A 26,100-nucleotide genomic window follows, 5' to 3' on the forward strand; every position below is an offset into this window, starting at 1 on the left:
GATCACCTCCGGTTTTATTAGCAAGGATGTGGCCTCCAGGATCACATGGCACAGGTTGTCCATGGAACTAGGTGGCATCCTCTGGATCTTCACAGGCCCCTTAGGTATAGTGACTTATTCAGGCTGGAGGTAAACACTGGGTTGTGAGGACTTCATCTCTGAGCTTCTTGTGGCACCTGCTGTTGAAAAACTGTAGTACTTCCATGCTTCAGTTGCCTTGCACAGGGGCTGCAGGCCCATCAGAGTTCTTCTGCCCTTGGCCGGGCCAGGTCCACTCTGCTGTGGGGTCATCGCTTTGACACTTGCCTCACAGCAGCCTCAGGGCCCACTCACTGGCTCCTGGCCTGTGGGGCTTTCTATAGACTGAATGTTTCTGTTCTTTCACACCATCCCCAAAATTCATATGCCAGAATCCTAACTCCCAAAGGGATGGTGTTAGGAAGTGGGACCTTTAGGAATCCCTTAGATCAGGAGGATGGAAACCTCACCAATGACTGTAGCGTCCTTATACAAGGAGCTCCAGAGGGATCCCTCACTCCTTACTTCAGTCTTGAGCTCCCCACAGCCTGGCTTACAAAACCTTTGGCTTGCCAAGGAAGTTAAGAAAGTCAGCTTTGAGACTCCAGCCCCTCTAGACCACTGGTTCTTGATGAAGATAGCATGGGCCACCAGGAGGCATTTGGGAAAATTGTGGGGTTATTTACGTTGTCACAGAAATTGGAGAAGTGAGGGTTAGTGGCATTTAGTAGAAAGAGGTCAAGGATGATCATCACCCTGTAACGAAGGAGGCAGGCCCATAATGAAAAATCAGTCCGTTCAAAGTTTGTGTAGGTGAAAAATCTGTTTATAATTTTCTGAGCTTAAAACCTACCTCTAACAAAGTGTTTCTGCATGGTTTAAATATAAACCATGTATTTAATTTATACAAACCAACATAAAATTTTCAGTGATGCAACTAACACCTAAGTGAGGAGAGATCATTCTTTGCCTCATTTGAAATATTACAAACAGTTTTTCACTATTTCAAAAAGTCACCAAGAGCAGTAGGACTTATGGCACGTAAGTCACACTGCTAACCAGTTCTGCACGGTTAGCTGCCACCGCCAGGGTGCTCACGAAGGCACAGCATCCAGGCAATAGTTGTACCCAGCATTATATGGAAATGCATATTCTTTCACCGTAGGTCCTAATCTCCTTTCTATTTCTTCTTTCTGCTTCAATTAGAGCACTACACTGCTATTTGAAGCATGTAGTAGATGACTTTTATTAGCTCCAAAATTCCATTTTAAGAGGGTAAAAGGGAATATTTGCTATCTAAAGAGGGCTGGAATCAGATAAAGTTAAGAGCCACTGCTCTGGTCACCACCACCACCCCAACCTCCCTTTTTGTAATGAGCACTTACTATGTGCTAAATGTTTTCCAGACTTGCTCTTCTTTACTCTTCTCAACTACTATACGAGGCAGGCATTATCATATTTGTATCGTAGATGATGGAACTGAAGCTCAGAGATCTAAGTAAACCAGTTAAATGAAAAATCTTGGATTCAAATTCAAGTCTACTCGATTGCAAGACCTGGCATCTTTTTTTTTTAATTTATTTTTTATTGGTGTTCAATTTACTAACATACAGAATAACCCCCAGTGCCCATCACCCATTCACTCCCACCCCCCGCCCTCCTCCCCTTCTACCACCCCTAGTTCATTTCCCAGAGTTAGCAGTCTTTACGTTCTGTCTCCCTTTCTGATATTTCCCACACATTTCTTCTCCCTTCCCTTATATTCCCTTTCACTATTATTTATATTCCCCAAATGAATGAGAACATATAATGTTTGTCCTTCTCCGACTGACTTACTTCACTCAGCAAGACCTGGCATCTTAACTGCTCCACATAGTTAGCTAATATAAAGAAAGTGGGAGAAAAAAGATCGTCTTTTGTAAATTTTACTTACATGACATTTCTATTTACACAGTTTAATAACCCATCCTTTGAAAATATTTATCAGCCAATTAAAAGGGAGAAGCAACCAAGAACTAGAGTCTTTTGTTTTAACGAACCCTCTGTGGAATCCTTTATGAATTATGCTACCTAATTGCCTTATTTGCCATATCTCTGTGCTATGCTGACCTCCTGAAGGTTTTGTGTGGGGAAAATGCTAATCCTTAGAATGTAAGTTATTAGCTAACGATTTTATAATGTGATAAAAAGAGACTTTTATCCAAGAAACCCAAAGCACTTCAGCAGCGTATGAGAAATGGTTCTACCCCCTAATGACAAAGAATGACAAGGAATGCATTTCCATCCTCTCTGTCCTGAGAGGAGAGTCAGAGCATGGAGCACCTAAAAAGTATGCATCCAGTTTTAGAGAACAGTTTTTGTCAGAAGTTGTCTTGTACTTAGTTTGACAGAGAACCTTGGCTGATAAAAAGGACAAAGTTATTTGCTATTTACCAAGTGCCTGCTATGTGCCTATCACTTTAGGTATGTTATTTCACTAAAATCCTACGACAACCTATGCGTTAGATGTCATTACCCTCTTTGAACAGATAAAAATATAAGGGGCTATGAAGATGTAGGTGGCCCACGAGCATCCAGTAACAGTATAGTAGCTGGGATTTGAGCCCAGCCACATGCCATTATGCTTGCTTCTACTCAATCTCACATGTGAGGGATCTTTAGCTCCACCACAATTACTGTGTCATAGAGGAGGGGGCTTTGGAATAAACCTCTAGTTAGGTTTCAGACACCTCAGGAAGTCTAATTTCTAGGGAATGTCCCCAACTGTGTCCAATAGATTTGAATGTAGCTGGAATCTGGACAGCTGACATGCCACTTCAGTGATGAGAATGTTTCTTGCCAAATCCAGCAGTGACAGGAAAACTTGAGTATGATCTTTAACAAAATGCAAAATGATGGGGCAGGGAATTCCCAGAACTGTTTCCCTACCTTCCAGCACTCTCTATTTTTGGTGTTGTTGTTAGGTTGTTCCCATGTCCTGGAAAACTCACGTCACTGCTGAGAAACTCTTCTTCAAAAGGAACTATGACTTCCATCTTCTCATTATCTTCTTAATTTGCTCTGGGATAGTCTTACAAAGTTAAATTGAAAATAAGAAAGGTAAATATAAAAGCAGCAGCCACTGGGTGTCACTGATTTACCACTCGAATATACCTTGTCCCACATTTCTATAGCAGGAGAAAACCTGGTCTTTTAAGTGGAATATATTGAAACTCTTCGTGTTCTTGAGTGGTCAAGATAAATATAGAAGAGTTTGAAACAGAAGGATCTTGTGACATTGAGGAGACATTATTTTCTGTTGTAAACTACTTATAACTGTAATAATAGTCCCATTTTACAGATGGATACACCGAAGCAGAGCAAGCTAACATCAAGGATGTCAGAGAACACATTCCTGAACTTTATTTTTAAATTGAGACTTCAATGTTTTATTTTTATTTTAAGATAATTCTCTAAAGCCAGGCACACAGTATCCATTACTTCTTTCTTGTCCCTATCTTCTAATTCTATACCTAACAAGAGAAAAAAAAAAAGAATCATTTCAGAACATTTGAGGATTTGGGGATTGAGATTGTATTTCATGCTCCTCCTGCAAGTGGTGCCAGAGGCTCTCATTCATCAGATACCTCTTCTGACCCTGGGAGGTCATAGTAGTATCTCATCGAATGCTCACCACAAAACAGCACACATAGGTTGTCATTATCCTCAAATAGAAAAAAGCTGGAGACCAGAGAGAGCAAGTATTTGGGTCAGATCACAAAGGAAGCAAGAATTCAGATTCAAACCCACATTTCCGGCCCTCAAAGCCAGGCTCATTCTGTCATGCCAGGCCATACCTCTTTAGAAATGCTACACTTAGCATTTGGACACATCCCTTTCAAAACCACTTAATGTTGTGCCATACCTTTGGTTAATCAGGTAGTAGAGGTTAAAGATATTAAATCCAAGGCAACTGTACGTTTTATCTTTTAGGATCATTTCTCAGGTAATCCCACTTGCTAAAGGAGTCACTCACAGACCTTCCTTGCACAAAAATTTTCCCCCAAACTCTTCAGGGTAATGTTCTGGCCTAGGATTTAGTTTCTCCGGATCTTCCGCTATCTAAGCGAGCTGAGTCTTATCTCTTTCTAGAGGGGATGTATTCCTGTTCTCATTTTTGGCTTAACAATACCCAGCCATCTGGAGAAAATGTAATCCTTCTTTAGGCCAAAGAGTGGTGGAGAGCTTTGGGGTGTTTATCTTTCAAGTAGGTGCAGAAACAGCCTAGCAAAGCTGTAAGCTTCCTGATTCATCCTTGCCAATACAATTAAGCTCAGAGCTGGAGGCTTTCTCTGGGGAGATAAGGCAGGTGATGTCCACATCCCCATCGGCTCCTGCCAAGTTCCTGCTCTACGAAGAAGCAAGCTCTCTAGCTGGTGGCCATCTGATGCCTCACCTCCCTCAATCATACCTTAATTGTGAATGTTTCCTTCCTTTAATCCAAAGTCAAAACACCATGATTCTTTCTTTGCTTTCCACTTTCGCATTCCAGATCCCTTGGTTTCTTTTCAGACCTGGTTATGGTGGCAGCTTAATCTGGCAAATATTCTCATTACTTCCTATTTTAAAAAAGAATCACGTTTTAAAGTAAAACTCTGTGTCCCTTTCCTGTGTTCATTTCAAGGAAATGCTAATATTTTTTCTTGTCACGCTCAGCAAATCCCAGGTATCTGGGGGATAATCTTTTCTTCCTGTCTTCTTCTCCTGCTCAGCATAATCTGCTGGGTAGCAACTTCAAAATACACCTGGAAAACTCACACAGAACCTGAGCTTCATCTCTCAATGACCACTTACAAAACAAAGAGGAAGTAACTGTATAATAGATGCAATCTGGTGGAAACTGGATTCTCTTTATTAAAAATAATTCCTAAAAGTGTATCTTAAAAATTAGATTTATAGTAAAAAGTTACAGATAATATGTATTTTTAAATACAGGCCTCTCTGCTCCCCATAGGAACCCTGTTGTTGGCTGGAGGACAGATATGAATGATGAGGAAGTGTGGGGAAGGACTTTCGCCTGCTTATGACATCATACACGAAGTCATCTGGGTAAAGGCAGAGAAGGATTTGGCCTCTTTTTGCCCTAAATTTTTAATAGGAGCACCTCACATCTTTTCAAGTCAACCAGCCTTGCCAAAGCACCTGCTGACCCCACTGCTGCCGTCACATAATCTTCCCTCAGTGAACCTGTCAACCTTTGCAGAGCACTGTCCTCGCTCCAGACTTAGATGCTCTACACTGCTTGTCCCTTCATTTGTCCTACACACTAGTGCTAAGTGTCACTCTATTCCAGGCTCTGACTTCGCATTTTTACTTCTGTGTCATGCCCCTGACCCCCGGCCTTCTTCAATCACTATAAAGTGATGGCGCCACTAGCTAAGGAACAGGTCCAAAGTCACATAACCAAGAATGGGCAGAGGAAAGATTCAAAGCAAACCTGGAGCAGTGGAGCAGTGGATGGGGAAGCCCCTATTCCATCTCCCTGCTCCGAAAATGCATTTAATATGTTGTCTTCAGAGAGTAAACTGATAAGAACAGATATTACGCTTGATCTTAGCCAAAAGCCCGACACGCGATCCACATCACGTTGGAAAGGTGAAGGTTTTCCAAAGCTGTGGGCACAATGAGGCATGATCCCCGGAGAAAGGGTTCCCAAACTTTGCCTACATAAGGACAATTAAATGAAAATCAGAATATGTACTTCAAGTAACATAGTAGGAAACGTGGCAGAAGTGAAGAGTTTTCTCTACCCCCTTGTCCCAATGTTCCGGCCACCGTCTCACGTCCCCATAAGCTTGTAAGGGACACTGCAGTCCCTGGACTCGCAGCGAGCAGCCTCGCCGGGCGGACCCGGCCGTGTCCTCGGGTGCGGGCCCAGGCACCAGGAGCCAGGAGCCCAGGCCCCCCAGGGCAGTGTCCCCCCAGGGCTCCTCGGCCCATCAGGACAAGAGCTTCCCAGTTCAGCTGCACCCCCGCCCACCCCCTCCTCCAGCACCACGTCTACGGGAGCCAGGAAGCTACGGAGCTTGTCGGTTTTCACTGGTCCTTGAGGTAAGGACTATGGTCACCGCAGGCTGCTCGGGCGTGCACCCCTGTCCCTCTCCACGGGGCGCCTCCGCCTGCCTGCGGGAGCCCTCAGCCTCGGCGGCCAACCGCTCCTTTTGTCTCCATAAAGCACACGGAGGGGACAGAAACTCGTGGTCACTTCTCTAGCCAAAGGAATGGGGAGAGGTACTGTCACCTGGTAGATGACTCCTGCCCGAACACAACAGTGGGGCCACCTTCCGGGGCCAGTTCGATGGCTGCTGGCACGTATGTGGGTAACTATGCCCAGAACACTGCATTGATGTGTAAAATAAAGGATTTCTTTTAAGCAGCCCTCAAACAAGCAAAAAAACAAAACAAAAACAAAAACAAAAAACAAACAAACAAACCAAAACACCTTTGTGAGACATCCTCAAACATTAGATTTTCTGGGGCACCTGGGTGGCTCAGTGGTTGAGCATCTAAGTTTGGCTCAGATTGTGATCCCGGGATCCCAGGATAGTGTCCGGCATCGGGCTCCCTGCATGGAGCCTGCTTCTCCCTATGCCTATGTCTCTGCCTTTCTCTGTCTCTCTCATGAATAAATAAATCAAATCTTTTTTAAAAAAGAAAAAACATTCAGTTTTCTGTTTAAACACATTGCTCAAAACATTATGTGCTGGGATATAAGATAGAAACAGGGAGTGGGAGTAACACATTTCAGGGAGATGGAGCTTGCAGGTAGCATGTTGTTTAAGAGACAGGAAGTATCTCTGGATTTTGCTCTAGGTTTTTCCTCTCCCCTCCAGTAGAACCACAATAGAGGTACCTATTGTGTCTTACCTGAAGTAGGACTAAAAAGGAAAAGAGCAGGCTTGGGGGAGGGGGAAGCAGTTCAACTTTCTCATCCTCATGCAGTTTTTCTTTATTCTAGTTGAGAAAAAAAAAACAACAACAATCTGGAAGGATGCATTATGATCTCGAGACTGCTAACTGAGCAATTTGAGTCATCAGAGAGCTAACTTTGTTTTCAGGAGCCCAGAATTATGGGAGCCTGCAAGGATGCATGATGCCAACCTGACCTGAAGGAGAAGTCGGGAGAAGTCCGACCTCCAAAAGGAGTCAGGATGTTTTCAAGGAGCACTCTCATCAAGTTCTAGGAAGAAAGCCAAGCTGAATTAAGCTTAGTCCATAGGAGAAATCCTTACTTAGACCTGGTTTTCTTTAAAAAACAGAGTCTCTTGAGCTCATCTTTAAGCCAGGATGAACTTTATAATATTATATTATATATGTAATGTGTTTTATGTGTATAATATATGTATAATATAAGTATTATATGATATTATACATTATTATAACATTAATGTTATTCAGGTTTCACTAAACTCTGCCAGAGAACAGACCTTACCTTAGCGTCTATGCGTGCATGTTCATAGGTAGCAATACCATCCTCCCATTCAGGATATCTGGTTGTATTTACAAAGTCATATATTTTAGGAACTAAAACTTCTGTAGGTTAAGGCCACAATCATAAATATTTAAAATGATGTTAAACTTCAAATCTAGCCCCTTACCACCTGAACTCGTTGTTCTGATTGCTGTACTTTGATAGATATCATCCTGACACCTGCTAAGTGTTCCAGTTTTGTTTATTCCCTCATGACTATATTCGATTCCACATACAGTAAAAAAACAAAAACAAAACAAAAAATTTGATGCAACAATAAGTAGGATGTCTGGAAATAAATATAAAGTATTTAAAATAATATGAAGCATCAGGCCAAGTAAAAAACATTTATGGATGATAACTATGGTGAAATCAAAAGGCTAGGATAGGTCAGAGAGGTTCTGATGCAAAATTTTAAAATCTCTCCTGGTTAGGTGAGAAAACAATATTTTGTGTACAAATACCCTTGTCCAACAACTACTTTGGTGTTTCTTTTTAGAAAAAAATGAATTATCTTTTAAAAAATGTTCCAAAGGAAAAAAAAAAAACATCCCACAGATGTACAGCCACTCCCAGATGCATGCATTAGAACTCGGGATTTGTGCTTCAGAAATTATAATCTCATAGAGAAGGTGGTTTGGCTACTAGTGAAACTGGTTTCTTAAAATGGCCAGCTAAACTACTGACTGTAGTCCAGATATATTTTTGTCTTCCTCTATCTCTATTGTGAATTATTTAAAGCAGCATACTCCACACTTTGAATATGGCCCACATTTTAAGTCAAGTTCACCAAAATAATAATACTCGATGTACTAATTTCCATTTAATAGAAATATTCTTATAAATGCCTAATACCACTGAAAGGTATGAAGCAAAGCACAAAAACATTTCTAAAAACTCATTTTATCCCAGGAGAAATTAATCTTTCTACAAAAACATCATGCAAATATGTATTTGCAAAGAATTCTAAGCATGTCTCTAGAAAACCACATTTATAAACAAACTAGTGGGGCTGTTTAAAAAGATTCTCCACCAAATTGGTGGTTCTTTCATGTTTTTTAACTACTTTTGTAGAAATGTATTGTGTATGAAAGACCCTACGTGATTTTTTAACTGGATAGGGAATTTTTATTTTTAAAAAGTAAAGATGTGTTTTAGTATTACTACAGTTTATTGAGACCAGTTCTTCTAATAGCCAAGCTATCTCCTCCAGGGACAAATTTTCTAGAAAAGTAAATGGAGCAAAGCATAAAAGAAGAGATTCTGGATCATAGGATCTAAAACCTGAATGTTCACTTCTGCCTTCCCTGAATTACTGGGAACATTTTCAGGTCAAACAGTAATTTAAGGGCCCTCCTAGAGCTCTTTGGTTTCATGATACCGACTTGTAAGTCTCTCAATCTTCTCCAAGGCAATTCTAAGCAAAATCCTGAAGTATGCCCTGTATGTTTGAGAATACCCGTGTCATTTTCCTTGGCTCTACCCTAATCTCTTGTGCAATGGCCTTGTAAAAATTATAACAGGCACCCATCCAACCAACACATCCATCCACACCCAACCAATTTATATGTAAACATAAATTTGTATTTTTGTGCATGTTGAACCTACTCTGCTCTATTTTGACAGTATTATCTTGTGGTGTCATGAAGATTAATGTCTCTACTAAAGAGAATGAATATTTCTGTGATAATTACCGGGGGGGGGGGGGATTGAACCTTCAAGACAGGCATCAATTTATTCATTCTTTCATTCAACAAATATTTATGGAGTACATGCTGCACACCTAGTGGTGTTTCCCAGCCTGGGCCATTGCCCAAACTAGAGACTGACAGGGGAGGCAAAATTTTACCTCACCCTCGTAGGGTCCTTTGTGGCTGGACCTAAGACTCAGATTGACGTAGGACAAATCAACAGGAGGAAAGCATACAAATTCATTAAATAATACAAGTTTTCCAGGATGTGGAAGCCTTCATAAGGAGTGAGGATACAAAGAAATGGCAAAACCTATTTGCCTTTTTTATATTAGGTTGAACAGAAAAACAATTCTGGAAAAGTGCCTGTACTATGTGGAGGGGCCTGAATTAAAGAATTATTTTCACATGGACTATTGGTGTAGAATTCTCTGTCTCAATTTCTCATTCTTGATAGGAATGTTACTTTTCTTCTGGTTCTAGAGGGTATCTTTAATAGAGGAATTTTATGTCCTGCTTTTAAGAAAAATAAGGAAGATCAGAATGTTTTTCTTGTATTTGCTGTTACTCAGGTACACTTTAACCCAAAACAGCCAAAATGCCAACGTGGCAGATTTTGGAGTTGCGTGTTCGGAACTCCTTCAGACCATAATCCACACCTACTCAGAGTTTCCATCTGGGTATCTAAATAGCATCTTCTGTTCCATATGTCCGCAGCTCAACATGCTCCCTCATGTCAGCTGATGGCACCTCTAACTCCAGTGGCTCCAGCCTAAAGACGTGATTCCTCCCCTTTTTTCTCTCTCTCTCCATATTCAGTAAAAATCCTGTTGGCTCTACTTTCAAAGAACATCCAGAATCTGGCCTATTTCTACTACCTCCTCCGTGCTCACCCTGGAAGATCCAGTTGTCTCGACTGGCATATTGTGATATCTGCGATACCAAGCTCTTCAGCCTTCACCCTGCTTCCCTATAGTCTATTCTCAGCACAACAACCCAAACCATTCCTATAAGAATTAAGTTCAAATCATGCTGCGCCTCTGCACAAACCCTCCAGTGATTCTGCCTTTCTCTCTAGAAAAGCTGAAGGCCTTACTGTGGCCTCAAGGTGCCCATGACCACTTGCCCAGGTTACCTGACCTCATCCCACGTCCTCTTCTCTTAGCTCACGCTGGCCTCCCTGCACCCTTCTTCTAATGAGCTGGTCAGGTGCTGGCCCATTCCTTTGCCTGTAAAACTCCTCCCATCCCCATAAGTTTATATGGTTAATTCCTATACCTCCTTCAAATCTTGTCTCAAGTTTCACCTTCTCCATGAGGCCTCCTCATACTACTCCATTTGCAGAGACAGCCCGAACACACAAACTCCCCATTGGCATTACCAACTTCCCTTAACCTGATCTATTTTTCTCTATGGCAGTTTCTTCAATCTAACAAAACTTATTTGTTAGGTTTTGTTATTGGCTGTTTGCTACTTGATGACAGTGGGGTGTTTTGTTTTGTTTTGATGGTTCTTAGGTTTCTTCACGTATCCCAAGCATCTTCCATAGGGTTGGTGCTCAATTAACAACTGTTCAGTGAAGGAATATGAGCAAACCAGATGTGATCTCTGCCATCAAGAAGGTTATAGTCCACAAGAGTAATAACTTTTTTCTCCAGGATTCCTTTTGTGCTTGAGACCTCAATGAACCTAGATGGGACTGGAGGTGCCAGAGGATGCTCTCAGGTGAAGGAGGAAGAATGGCCTCTTCCTTCCATGAACAGCTAAATCAGGGTTGCTAGACCGTAACTTGAAGAGAAAGGAGTTATCCCTTTTTCCCAGCTTTATTGAAGTAAATTTGACAAAACTGTAATAGATTTGAAGTGTACAACATAATGATTTGATACATATCTACCTTGTGAAAGTTTCCCTCCAGGGAGTTATTAACACATCCATCACCTCAGAAATTTACCTTTTTGTATGTGTGTGAGAACTCATAAATTCTATTCTCTTGGAAAATTTTAATTCTCCAATACAGTATCATTATAGTCACTGTGTTACACATTATACACTCAGATATCACTTCACTTATAACTGAAAATGTGTACCCTTTTAACAATCTCTCCCTATTCCTCACCTCTATCAGCTCCTGGCAATCACCATTCTACTCTCTATTTCTGTGACTTTGACTCTCCCCATCTTCACCCAATTCCACATATAAGAAGACTTTTCAGGGGACAGGGTGAGGTCAGAGAGCAGCTGCCACACCATCATTCCTGTAGCAGTCTCTCTCCAAGGTCACTTTTGGGAATGGGTCAGATTTTCCTCAGGTAACAGGTAGGTTTCCAACTAGCCTCCATGATGCATGCTACAGGCAGTGACTCCCATCTGCATCTGCTTTAACTGCACCTCTTAAAGTATCTTATTTCCATCCCTAACCTGATCAAAACTTCTGCTGTCTCAGGGAAGGTGGTTTGAATGAGCCACCAGGAAGTATAATCAGTGCTTATTAATCCAATGGTTCTCTGATGTAGAGCTATGCAGCAATATGATGTGAACTATCTTAGGCAATTTAGGAGAGATCTTTGTGGTCAAGAGAGTCCTCCAGGTCCCCTAGACCAGACAGCATATCTATGTCTGCACAAACCCTCCAGTGATTCTGCCTTTCTCTCTAGAAAAGCTGAAGGCCTTACTGTGGCCTCAAGGTGCCCATGACCACTTGCCCAGGTTACCTGACCTCATCCCACGTCCTCTTCTCTTAGCTCACGCTGGCCTCCCTGCACCCTTTTGAGGGATAGCTAATGACCTCATCAACTCAGCTAGGCCCCTTCTTCTTTTTTTTTTTTTTAAATTTATTTATTTATTCATGAGAGACACAGAGAGGGAGAGAGAGAGAGAGAGAGAGAGAGAGAGAGGCAGAGACACCGGCAGAGGGAGAAGCAGGCCCCACCAGGGAGCCTGACATGGGACTCGATCCTGGGAATCCATGATCATGCCCTGGGCTGAAGGCAGGTGCTAAACCACTGAGCCACCCAGGGACCCCAGCTAAGCCCCCTCTTTGTGTGTTGCCCTCCTCGGGGAGTTCATATTTGGTGCTTGGTATGACAGAAAATATTAACAGCCTGGGAAATTCTGGGAGAAAGGAAAACTAGTTAATCCAATTGTTTCCTGCTGGTAGTAAATTTTAGTAGAAGTAGAATTAACTATCTGAAGTCATAACAATGCCATTTAACAAAATATTCATGTCCTAAAGAAATGATGACCCATGTCTGTGCCCAAGTGATGTACTCATTCAAAGAAATTGTCTCATTTCTCTTTATAGCCTCCCCAGAAGCTAGCACAGTGCCTGGCCAGATAGTTGCTCAATAAATGTGAACAGTCCAGCATTCAGTTTCAACCAATAAAATCAAAATATAGAGCTTATATTATCTCCTTTCTCTTCTTATGTATCTAGTTGTGAATATGTGTAAGAGTTAGATATTTGGCCCCGAAACAAGCAAACCATTTCCTCCCATTTAGTTAATAGTACCCATGGCATTGGACTACAAGGCATGGTTGAGACATTTATTTGACCCAGGAGCCAAATTTAATAGCTTTGGCAATTTCCCTTTAATGTCCAAATCTGAGCTTCCTTGAAAACTAATTAGGTTATGGTCTGTTGTAGAGCTGTCCTTAATGGAGTCCTGAACAGCAAACCCCACAATTCTCCAACCAGATTTATATCACACTAACTTGCTGTCTCATGCTTCTCTCAGGTCTTCAACTTATCTCATCTAACGGTTTCTTGAAAGGAAGTTACTGATCTGATCATCAGTTCAAAGTTCTACCAAGCTAAGGTATGTACAATACTGGCTTCCTGATTTATTTTATTTTTAAGTTATTTTAATAGGCTGAACCCAGGTTTCAGTTTTTTAAAAACATTTTTGCATCAAGGACTTCTTCAATAGTTTGGTGAAGCCAATAGATAAATGCATAAAATAAAATATACAGAATTACAAAGGAAATCAGTTATTATTATTTTTGGCATTCCATGGGCCAGTAGAGAATTTTCTATTCCCTGAAGGTGAAATCTGTGAATAAAGGTCTTAACTATTCATTATTAATTATCATAGACTACCATCTCTATATGCCTAAATTGACTTGGAATTTAATATAGAATTAATAACTAAGCAATTTAAATTCTAGTCTGTAAAGAAGGTCTGATAATATTTACATCTAAATAAGTAAGCTTAGCCACCTATTGTTAGCCTCTCCTGGCTAACTACACTTGTACTGTAGCTAGCTTGCCATGTATTGACTCCTCTTATCAATATGATTCAGACCCTTAGACTTTATAATTTCCTCCTAAATCAAAGTAATTTAAAATTTACTGAGAATTTCTTGAGGATTTCTAGGTATAATTGAAATAGGATGACCTGGTACCTATATAAGTTAGGTACCTTCACCTGCAGTTTTCTATAATTTGCCCCTTCTGCATAAATATCTAGAATATATCAGTGAATAACGAATGACCTGTCTTCTTCTCCTCCTGAATAGGTATAACTGGTGAAAAGACCATTCTTGGTTCTTACTCTCTCAGAGGATGAAGATGCAGCTTTCTGTGACCTGACATTGTTTGGGCCTGGGGATTGTTCTAGAGACTTTTTTTTTTTTTAATTTTTATTTATTTATGATAGTAACAGAGAAAGAGAGAGAGAGAGGCAGAGACACAGGCAGAGGGAGAAGCAGGCTCCATGCACCGGGAGCCCGATGTGGGATTCGATCCCGGGTCTTCAGGATCGCGCCCTGGGCCAAAGGCAGGCGCCAAACTGCTGCGCCACCCAGGGATACCGAGACTTTTGTTTTTAAGACTGATTGATTGATTGGTTGATTGGAGAAAGAGAGAAAAAAAAATGAGCGATGGGGGAGCAAGAGAGGGGGAGGGAGAAGCAGACTTCCCACTGAGTAGGGACCCTGGGGTCATGACCTGAGCCAAAGGCCGATACTTAACCTACTGGGCCACTCAGGTGCCCTGTTTTAGAGACTTCTCATCTCCCTAAAATTTACTGAGGTCTGGAAGTCACTATTTGAGCTGGAGATGACAACTGAAGAGGAAAATGAACTTGATGGCTAGTAATAATAGTAATAATTATTATTATTAATAACTCATGTATAATATTGTCATTATTATCACGGCTATCATTATTGAGTTCATCTGTTGAGTAATCATCAATATTTCACTGGCCAGGACATATCCGAATGTTGAATTTTATTGTAAGATATTAGGCAGAGCTTACCATTTGTGCACATATATGCTATAGGGTTTATTCAATAAATAAGTGTATCCTCTGTATCAAATACCATATAAATTATTGCTGACCTGTTAAGTTTGTCTTTCTGGTCTGGGAACCCTGGAAACCCCTTGGATTTAAAACGTTAAAATTACATTGATGTGTTCCAACCCAACTAAGCTTCTGACACCTTCCAGCACTAATTCTATTCAAATGCAAAATTTTTAGCAATGAACAGCAGCTGTTTTCAATTGGCTTTCAATATGTTGCAATGACACTTTCACAACTCAATCACCAAATCCTCACCATTAGATAACTGTAAAAGGTATGAAAAATGTCAGCCCAAAGGCAAAATCATTTAGCAATTTAAAAGTGAAAAGCAGAAATTCGCCAGAGAAAGTAATCTTTTACCTAAAGCTCTTGTTCAACTTCTGAAATGTGTAGTTAATTTTGGTGAACAGCTATTTCCATTTTATTTTACAAATAAAAGATGTGCTAATTAAGCCTAGAAGTCAAGGATTTTACTAAAAGAAATATGACGAGCTCATTCCCAATTAGCAATTTACTTGATGGATACCACAGCTTAAAGATGTGACAAACAGAAATACGAAGTAAATGCATACCTTCCAAGGCTGTTTCATAGTATCTTTGAGAACAGAGATTAAAACTGAACCATCCCTCTTCCCCTCAAACATGTACACTACAAGATGGACCTTTGCAGAGTGAACAGGAGTCATTTCTAATCAACCCGAAGTCGGTATCTTACTATCTGGAAAGACAACTGAACCAAACAGCTATTTGTTTAGTGGAATTACTTTAAATTATTTTAGGACATGTCAAAAAATAAATTAGATTTTCCTTCTTGCGTGTATTTTTTCCAGATCCTTTTAAAAACAAAATGTTCATTTGGGGCCATGACAGCTAAAATAGAAATGTCTTTGGCATAAACGCAGCTTTCTAGCCTGCAGGCAAAATATAAAATTGTTGTTAAATTGGAGTGGACCAGAAAACGGATGATAAAACTTGTCCATGAAACTTCTGCTAATAACAAACATTTGTCCCGTGACATGTACTGTAAGTAATAACACATGACAGGGGATGGATGTGTCATTGTCCCGAATAGCAGGGTTTTGGTGTCTTTCAAGGCAGTAGGCCAAGTTCACCTAGCTCTTCATTTGTGGTTTCCTATGAAACTATTAGGGTTAAAAATGCCCTTTTTGAGCTAGGAAACAAACACTTGGGAAGACAATTCTCTGAAGTGTTGGTCCCAGTTGGAAAGTTTTCGAGGCAGCTTAGGCTGTTGTTACTTAACACGACTGAGCACAAATTTCAGGTTCTATGTGATGCTTCATCAGCATTTCCCAGTTCCTAAGAGCTATGCCATTTACTCACTGGCCAACATTGCTCTTTCTCACGGTAGTCACAAAGACAGAGGAAGCAATCCTTAAAGAGGCAGAGTTTGTAAGTGAAGGGACCATGTCAATGGCTAGCAGAGGTAGTAAGTCCTTCCTTTTGTCTGGCTTTGCTTTACCATATTTTATTCGATCTAAGACATCACTGAATGTAAGATTCACCATTTTAGGTACCGCTACAAAGACGAATACACACCTTCAGTCAGTCAATGAGATACAACACCTTCATGATAGTTCTGCTTGAAGTCCAGGTGGGCCGCACAGCCTTCTCTGCCTGTAAACTTCCTTTATCTGTTCCAGATTATTTGGCATTTTCTCTTACCTTCTATTGCACCGCTTGGCCTGGAACAGGAATTCTTTTGTACTTATCTCAGTAACACAGTTTAACAAAGCCTCACAGACCTGTAGGCTTTTCCTTTTCAGGTCCCATAAAGCAGTTGGTTGTTCCTTCCAAGAAAAGAAGGAATTGCAGTCACCTCTCCAACAAAGATCAGTTGCTTCGCTGGTATTACGTTCATGGCCAGCTGCTGTCTTTGTGCCTACACAGCCACTTTTCATGTCAAGGCTGAAGAACAGGCTTCTTGCTGGAAACTTCTGAAGTGGCAATTATACTCAACACGCACCTTTCCAACATCACACACAAACTCAATCAGCATAGCAATAATATGAACAATTATGACAAAGTTTGCCGGCAGCGGCCACTTCACCATGACTACTGCCTGGCTGACAGCAATGCTACGATGCCTCTCGATTTCAGACAGGGGAAAATATGTGGAAAAAGTGCTCCTTAGAATTAGCTGAATTAGCTGTATAATCTGTTCACACATTATAGGGGTAGCAAATCCAAAGGCCCACAGAGCCAATTAAATCATGCACATTATTCCAGTTTTATATAAAAGGCATGTGCCGTCTATGTCAAATGTTTCCTGCCTCACTTTTAAGAGAGATGTGGATACAAAGGAACACTGTACATTATGAGGAAACACCAAGTTCCACAATTAGGAAGGGTAGCAAATTAAGGAATGCATGTCCCATCTAAAGGGGGCAGATGGCACACAGCCCAGGTCAAATGTTAACTTGTCAGTCATCCTGTAAGGACACTTGGAGCATAGGTAGTGTTCAATCTTGTGATTTTTCAAGGGAAGCTGGGCATCTATGTTTTTATAAGAAATATCTTAATTTTTAAGTTTTGGCACCTAATTCGAAAATTTTATAAAGCAGTGTAGGCCACACAAAGCAAATCCGTGTGCCACATCTGGCTCACAGCTCACCAATTTGTGGTCCATGCAAGATGCACCTAACACGTGTCAACCATGTAATAAACATGGTCATTTGTCCTGTATTAATAATAATAATAATAATAATAATAATAATAAAGATCGGCATGACTGGAAAGGTGATCCTATCATGTAACATCTCTGGCTGTGAATAATGTAACATCAGGTACCAGTACAAATACTGAGCAGAAACTCATTTTAGCCAGTTCATTTTGAATATCGTTCTTCTACTTGTCTATGCTTAATAGAATTAAGTCACTGGAAGGATTTCAAGGCTTAGCACTAAGAAAAGCAGCTTTTCAGAAAATAATAACTGATTCTTTTTCTAAACTCCAGCATTTCTTTAAGAATGAGAATTACTGGGAGGCCTGGGTGGCTCTGTGGTTGTATATGCCTTTGGCTCAAGGTGTAATCCTAGGGTCCAGGGTTCAAGTCCCACATTGGGCTTCTTGTGAGGAGGCTGCTTCTCCCTCTGCCTATGTCTCTGCCTCCCTGTGTCTCTCATGAATAAATAAATAAAATCTTAAAAAAAATAAATTATAAAAAAAAGAAACTTTAAAAAAATTTTTAAAAATGAGAATCTCTTCATTCTCATTAGTTTCCATGAATCTTTTTAATTCTTCCTTAATTTCCTGGTTGACCCTTTCATCTTTTAGCAAGATGGTCCTTAACCTCCACGTGTTTGAGGTCCTTCCAAACTTCTTGTTGTGATTTAGTTCTAATTTCAAGGCATTATGGTCTGAGAATACGCACTGGACGATCCCAATCTTTTGGTATCGGTTCAGACCTGATTTGTGACCCAGTATGTGGTCTATTCTGGAGAAAGTTCCATGTGCACTTGAGAAGAATGTGTATTCAGTTGAGTTTGGATGTAAAGTTCTGTAGATATCTGTGAAATCCATCTGGTCCAGTGTATCATTTAAAGCTCTCGTTTCTTTGGAGATGTTGTGCTTTGAAGACCTATCGAGTGTAGAAAGCACTAGATTGAAGTGCAAATGTCAATGTTACCCAGGGCAATTTACACGTTTAATGCAATCCCTATCAAAATACCATGGACTTTCTTCAGAGAGTTAGAACAAATTATTTTAAGATTTGTGTGGAATCAGAAAAACCCTGAATAGCCAGGGGAATTTTAAAAAAGAAAACCATAGCTGGGGGCATCACAATGCCAGATTTCAGGTTGTACTACAAAGCTGAGGTCATCAAGACAGTGTGGTACTGGCACAAAAACAGACACATAGATCAATGGAACAGAATAGAGAATCCAGAAGTGGACCCTCAACTTTATGGTCAACTAATATTCGACAAAGCAGGAAAGACTATCCACTGGAAGAAAGACAGTCTCTTCAATAACTGGTGCTGGGAAAATTGAACATCCACATGCAGAAGAATGAAACTAGACCACTCTCTTTCACCATACACAAAGATAAACTCAAAATGGATGAAAGATCTAAATGTGAGACAAGATTCCATCAAAATCCTAGAGAAGAACACAGGCAAAACCCTTTTTGAACTCGGCCACAGTAACTTCTTGCAAGATACATCCATGAAGGCAAAAGAAACAAAAGCAAAAATGAACTATTGGGACTTCATCAAGATAAGAAGCTTTTGCACAGCAAAGGATACAGTCAACAAAACTCAAAGACAACCTACAGAATGGGAGAAGATATTTGCAAATGACGTATCAGATAAAGGGCTAGTTTCCAAGATCTATAAAGAACTTCTAAAACTCAACAGCAAAGAAACAAACAATCCAATCATGAAATGGGCAAAAGACATGAAGAGAAATCTCCCAGAGGAAGACATAGACATGGCCAACACGCACATGAGAAAATGCTCTGCATCACTTGTCATCAGGGAAATACAAATCAAAACCACAATGAGATACCACCTCACACCAGTGAGAATGGGGAAAATTAACAAGGCAGGAAACGACAAATGTTGGAGAGGATGTGGAGAAAAGGGAACCCTCTTGCACTGTTGGTGGGAATGTGAACTGGTGCAGCCACTCTGGAAAACTGTGTGGAGGTTCCTCAAAGACTTAAAAAAAAACCTGCCCTACTACTCAGCAGTTGCACTGCTGGGGATTTACCCCAAAGATACAGATGCAATGAAACGCCAGGACACCCGCACCCTATTGTTTATAGCAGGAATGTTCACAATAGCCAAACTGTGGAAGGAGCCTCGGTGTCCATCGAAAGATGAATGGATAAAGCAGCTGTGGTTTATGTATACATTGGAATATTCCTCAGCCATTAGAAACGACAAATACCCACCATTTTCTTCAACATGGATGGAACTGGAGGGTATTATGCTGAGTGAAATAAGTCAATCGGAGAAGGACAAACATTATATGGTCTCATTCATTTGGGGAATATAAATAATAGTGAAAGGGAATAGAGGGGAAGGGAGAAGAAATGGGTAGGAAATATCAGAAAGGGAGACAGAACATGGAAGACTCCTAACTGGGAAACAAACTAGGGGTGGTAGAAGGGGAGGATGGTGGGGGCTGGGGGTGAATGGGTGGCGGGCACTGAGGGGGGCACTTGACGGGATGAGCACTGGGTGTTATTCTGTATGTTGGCAAATTGAACACCAATAAAAAATAAATTCATTATTAAAAAAAAAGAAAAAATCATCAAATTAAAAAAAAATGAGAATCTCTGCCCTGGATCTCAGGCTTGTTCGGTGCTCTCTGAACCTTAGCACCTCCCTGAACCAGGGGACTTGCTCTCCCCTGGGTTCTCAGCTCTCTTGGGGCTTACATCTAGAAAAAAATTTTTTTTCGCTTGGAAAAGGGAGATGGGGAGAATAAGAGCAGAGAATCTAACTATGGTTTAGCCCAATGCACTCATCCTTGGTTTACAGGCCAAGGGCCCGCCAAGACTCTGAATCCCGAATATACCTGCTCTCGTAATGGAACTCAAGGCATGAGATCCTCCAGGGAACTTGATTTCCTAGGATTCAATTTTCCCATCTGTAAAATAACTAAGCAAACAGGTAAAACAAATGTTTTTAAGTCTGGGTTCTGAGAAAATTTAGGGATTCAGATATGTGCTTAAGGAGAAGATCTGGTTTTATACAATTTGCATTTGGCCTTAAAGGCAAGGCTTCCATTTAATAGGAAAATATAACACCTCAAAAGCAAAAACAAAAAGTGTAGTGTTGAAAAACACCAGCTAGGTGATCTAAGTGATCTGTAATAAGGCCTGTCCAGATTTAATATTTTGATTATAAAACTTCCCCAGTATGTATTTACATTTCAATGTGTTCTCACACAGTAAGATGCAGATATTTTCAGATTAAATAATAACTCCAGCTTTTACTCAAAATGTGAGTTGCTATGAAAGTTTCTGTAAGGCTAAGTATGCAAAGGTACAAACAACTTTTATTTTTCTTTTCAAAATGAAGCTTTCTTTTTTTATCCAATTTTGGAAGACTTGACAGCAGAGAGTGAGAGTCTGGGAAAAGCAGCTGGCCCTAAGGAAAAGGCGACCTTGTGTCGAATGAACACACACTCCCTGATAGAGTTTGTACATACAAATGAAGGGAACTGAGGGCATTTCAGTGTATACAGATTTCCAGATCATTTTCCTCTGGAAATACAGGAAACTGAGGTGAAGATAAACTACCCTCCATAAACCAGGCATAAATATAACCACTTTTTAAACACACTGGATGATTTCACTCTTTTCTGCCTGTATGTGGAATGCACTCCAGCCTGTTCGTCCACACCTCTCTAAACCCGCATCATACATAGGCTGCAGGGTAATTCCGTTTCCAGTCTCTGTATTCCCCCATTTCTCTCGAGCCCTGAAGCCCCTATTATCATTTATAACTACCTTCTACAAATGATATGGTAGAGTATGGTACCCACATACTCCTGAAGTTAAATCACTATTGTTCTTTTGTATCCCCCATGGTTTCCTGTACATATGTAAGTAGGTAATCAATATTCTAGTGAAAGGATGAGATATACCAAAGGAATAGTTTTTGTGTCTACGGGCAAGAACACGAGTACTATATGAGAAATGATAATATGAGTTCAAAAGCAGTTTGAAAGGGGTGCCTGGGTGGCTCAGTTGATTAAGCGCCTGACTCTGATTTCGGCTCAGGTCATGGTCTCAGGGTCGTGAGATTGAGTCCTGTGTTGGGCATGGATCCTGCTTGAGATTCTCTCTCTCCCTTTCCCTCTGCCCCTCCCCCTGCTTGCACACACACATGCACATGCACACTCTCAAATAAATAAAAAAATAAAATCTTTTAAAAAAGCACCTTGAACAAAAGGCAGAAACAGCCTAATTATGCATATACTGGTGTGAAAGTATGCTGTATCATGAAAACAATGCTTAGGATAAAGCAGTGAGTAAAGAAAGGAAATAGTGTATAATGCTACGAGTTCAATGATATATTTAAAGAAAAATATTAAAAAGAGAAGAAAAGACTTCACAATAATGTTTAAGATAACTGGATTCACAGCAGTATTTTTTCCATTTTTTCAAAACATTAAAAATGAAGGTTATATTACTTTTCTAATGAAAAAATAATAAAAAACATAACAAGAAACATGCTTTGAGTTCCTATGCCAAAGGAATATCAGAAGGACTTTGTTATTACATGAATTTGAGGTCCACATAATTTCCATTTTTTAAAAGAAAACATTTTATAGCAAATGTTCCTTTGTAGTAGTTCACAGAATAAAAATTGAAAGCCCCTCCTCTGGGTTTCATCATGGGCTTTTGTTTTAATAAATTCCATTCCACCAGGAGCGTGTTGTACCAACATGCCTATGTCTTGTTACCAAAGGAAATTTCAAAAGCAAACTGAACCAATTTGTTTCCTGGTGTATATTTATCCCCATTAAGAGCCCAGAGAGCAAAAAACCATGGTAATTATTTTAGAGCGTTCTAAACGCTTTCATGCTTTAAGCCATAGGCTGGATAAGGTCCCGAAAGATCCAACGTAGTAAAAGAAACAAAGCCTGCTGTTACCTGAGAAAGAGCCCAGAATATTTTGTCCTCTGGCTAGCGACTGACTTAGACCAGGATGGCCAGACAGTATTTCCTTCTTGTTCCCAGGGATGGGGGCATGTCTGCTTTCAACACAACCTTAAAGCTCTGTGTGTGTGTGTGTGTGTGTGCGTGTGCACATTTAAGAGAGTATACTATTCCCAAAAAGGCAAAAGATGGTGGGATATTTTGTCTTTTTTTATTTTCAGAAGGACTTGGATAATTCAGAAAACTTGCCTAAAGGAATTTGTCTAAAATAACACATTCCACCTTCACATTTCCACAATTCAAAATACACAAATTGTTCCAAACTCTTTCTTTCTTCCATTCTGTAACTGCCTAAATCACCAAAAAGTTTCCCAATTGATCACTATAAAATTCTATTTTTTTTATAAAATTCTAATTTAATCTCTCTCACAGCTCTTGCTATGTGACACAGCCCCATGCAATTAGACAAATTCACAATTGTGCAATGATATTCCTAAAAAATGTTTTATTATTTTCTTGATTAAACCTTTCCTCATTTTCCTGCCTGGGATGCAAATGTGGGAGTCAGAGTCACAGCAGCCACACTGCAAATATGAGGGAATAGCCAAGAAAAATGCAGGGATCTTGGATAAAATATTGTTCAAGTGCTGAAATAAAACCAGAAACCACCTACCTTCAGTCTTCTTATTTATTTAAGTCAGTGTGGTTGAATTTTTCTGTAGGTAATAGCATTCTTATCTCTTATAACCCATTTGTTGCCAAACTCAGTTATCTTAGTCTATTCCTTCATTTGTTTTTCCTGTAGCTGATTCACTTTTTTCTCTGACCCTCTCTGGTTATTTTTCTCACTGTCTGGTTATGTTTCTTCCTTTTGTCTGGTTCTCTTTGACTGATTTCTCTTTGGTCCATTGTTCTTAGTCCCATATGTGAAAATATGTCCATTTTGCAGACATATGAATTCTATACTCAGTGTTTACTAGTGTATATGATCAAAATATGTATTTGATGATATACTTAATTTTAAAAAGAGGACAGGGCAGAGCATAGACTGATTTTACGATTAAAATATATTTGGAAAACACTGGATTTTCTGCTCCCCTTCTAGTGCTTTGTAATACACATAAAACTATCTCAGCCTTTCTAAAAGGAGCAATTATAATAGAAACATTAGAATATCATTCAGATTCATCCTAATCTTATTGGCCACTGAGGTGATTTTTCAAGCACTCCTTTTACCTACTTATTGTCCACTTCTCAGAATTAGGGTTCTGAAGATTACACGTAGGAAACACTGTACTGCATTTATCCATAATTATTTTAATAATTATTGTTTTATGTTTTCTTATTTGCAAATAATGACTCATATGTTCTGACAAATTTTATTTTATTTTGTTCTTTTTTGTTGTTGTTGTTCTGACAAATTTTAGAGAAACTTCAGAGAATTTAAATCAATAGATATGTCAACACATACCAAATAAAGGCAGGTAGTAATAAAATTCTCAATTACTTTGGCTAGTTACGAATTCCCCATTTTCTTTGCCTAGATGCCGCCCTGGATACTGGCACCAATGGTTACCTACATGTGCATTTCTAAATGGAGAAACTTTTTCCAGACTCCATGCTTGGGACACAGTATCTTGATGAGTCATCCCACTGATCTCTATAAGGGCAACTGCTGTGATTCTGTGAAACAAACAATTCTTGCTAATCTATGATGTATTTGGCTTGTCACGTGTTGTTAAGAATCTTCTTTACCTTTAATTCCAAACTTGCTTTCCCTTTAGGGGTAGTTTGTTCTCTCAGTGGAAGCATTTGATATAGCTCTGAAGAACCATAGGTTGTAATCACCACCCCCAACATCCTTTTCCAAATTACTCTGTGCCGTGAGCCCAGCTGTAACTATCAGGGTGTGGGTTTTTTCCCCTTTGGTCTCTTCACATTGTCTCAACTTTGAGCCAGAATAATTTAAGTGCTAAAGTCTTGTCGGGTTTTGCAACCATGCACAGCCTTATGAAGTCTAGGCGTTTTGCCAGAAATCTAAACTTTCTTGAACTATGTTAAAAGGTTAAACATTTCACAGAGTTTGGATTCCCCCACCCCCACTGCACTTCCAGACTCTGCCTTGTTCTTAAATGTCTGTTTTATCAAGAAACAGAATAACTAATAATGTGCCGGATAGAATATTTTCAACCATCACACTGTAACCATAGTAGTGCTAAAACCCCCAACTAAACAAATGTTAATCACACTCCTCTCCTTAATCTAAAAGAGCTGAGGACATAGAACCAGTTTAGTCTGTTTTAAAAAGAAATGCTAGAAGCTTTCCATAAAACATAAGTTTAAAAATGAAGCTGTTATTAATTGCTTGTAATAATTTCTATGTTAATGAAAAGGCTTTTCTGAAATGAACGTCAATGAATAAAAATAAACTGCAACTTCCCCAGTCTGGAGGGAAAGATAAACACTACCTTCTAGGCCCCTAGTTTTGAAAGCCTCCCTGCACTTTATTCCTGGAACACTGACTGGATGTCTGTTGACTACTGGACAGGGTGCTACTGAGGTTCTTGTGCTCACAGTCAACATGGATACTGAAGGAAAATGAAGTACATTTCTAGAAATAATTTGTGACTCCCTCTCAGCTCCCCATATCTCACCTGAGAGTAAGTGTTCTTGACATCTATGCTAAAATGTTCCCCAAGTTCGCTTACTCTCTCCATCCCCATTGCCACCACCCCATCCCAATCACTACCCTCTTGCCTGCACCTCCACGGTAGTCTCCTAACTGGCCTCCCTTCTTTCTCTTGCCTCCAATCTCCCCATAGCAACCAGGCCATAGGGTCTCTAGAGGCTTAGAATGAAAACACTCTTCTTATTCTGCTTTATAAGCCCTTCTTAAAACCTCTCCTCATCTTTAACCATCTCTTCCTTTCCCACCGGATTCCTGACACTCAGAAGCCTTCTTTCTTTTCTGCAAAACACACCAAATTTACACCTGCCTTTGGGGCAGCATGGGGCATGCCTTTCCCCATCTCCTTATGGCTGGTTCCTCCCTGTCATTAACTCTCAGCTTAAGTGTCTGCTTAGGACATCCTTCCCCAACCACACAACCTAAGACCCTCAGTTATTCTCTTCAGACCCCCTTTTAAAACATGCTGCATGGCATTTTCCCTATCTGGCATTTTCTCTGACTATTGATCTATTACCTGTCTTCTGATTCCCTCATATCTCCAGAACCTATAAAAGCAATTGTGACATAGCAAGAAAAATATTAACAGGTTTTGAATAAATACATAAACATAACAAGTACAGAAAAGTGTTCTAACCTCAGCCCCTGTGGCCCAGCCACAAGACAATATAACAAGACTAGATAGCAGGCACTTGTAGGTAAGAGTGTATCAGGGGTGGAGCATCCTGACAGATGTCTTTGGGTGTGCCATGAGCCTTTATGAACTTAACCAGGGTAAGTACAGTTACTGACATAAACAGAGCTATATTTGTCTTTACTTTTAGGGAAATGAACTGTTCCAGATGGCTGTTTGTGTCTTTGGCCTATACAGTATAGTTTTAGCTGCTACTTTTCAAGGTAATCTCTTAAGAAGAAATGTCCTTAAGTAGAGAATAAATGAGTTTTACTTAATGTATTACTGAGAGTTTTCTGCTAGTCATGACTTTATAAGGAATCCATGAATATTGTTAAGTAAAGTAACATCATGTCCTTACTTTTCGACAAACAGCCAACTCAGATGACTCATGTACATAGGTTGAAAATTATATCTGCAATCAAAGATCAGAGCCAAAGCTGGTCACTGGAAAAGTGCTTAACAAATCTTTGGCTTCTAAGTCAGGTTTCATGTGGAGCCAGGATTAACAAGGGAAAGCATGACCAGAATGGAATGTGAGGTTTGAGCACTGGGGAGATGTCTCTGGGGCTGTGAACAGCTTTTGG

At 40.1% G+C, this 26,100-nt stretch overlaps 1 long non-coding RNA gene and 1 pseudogene across 4 annotated transcripts in view; both read right to left on the reverse strand.

Annotated features, from left to right (window-relative positions):
- The window catches only part of LOC144282507 (uncharacterized), a 127,626-nt gene that overhangs the window by 83,929 nt on the left and 17,597 nt on the right, over positions 1 to 26,100 (reverse strand). The gene's annotated exons all lie outside the window — the stretch shown is intronic.
- On the reverse strand, positions 5,478 to 5,634 carry LOC144282727 (U2 spliceosomal RNA; annotated as a pseudogene).

The sequence above is a fragment of the Canis aureus genome, chromosome 13 (assembly GCF_053574225.1).
Source record: "Canis aureus isolate CA01 chromosome 13, VMU_Caureus_v.1.0, whole genome shotgun sequence".
NCBI lineage: Eukaryota > Metazoa > Chordata > Mammalia > Carnivora > Canidae > Canis > Canis aureus.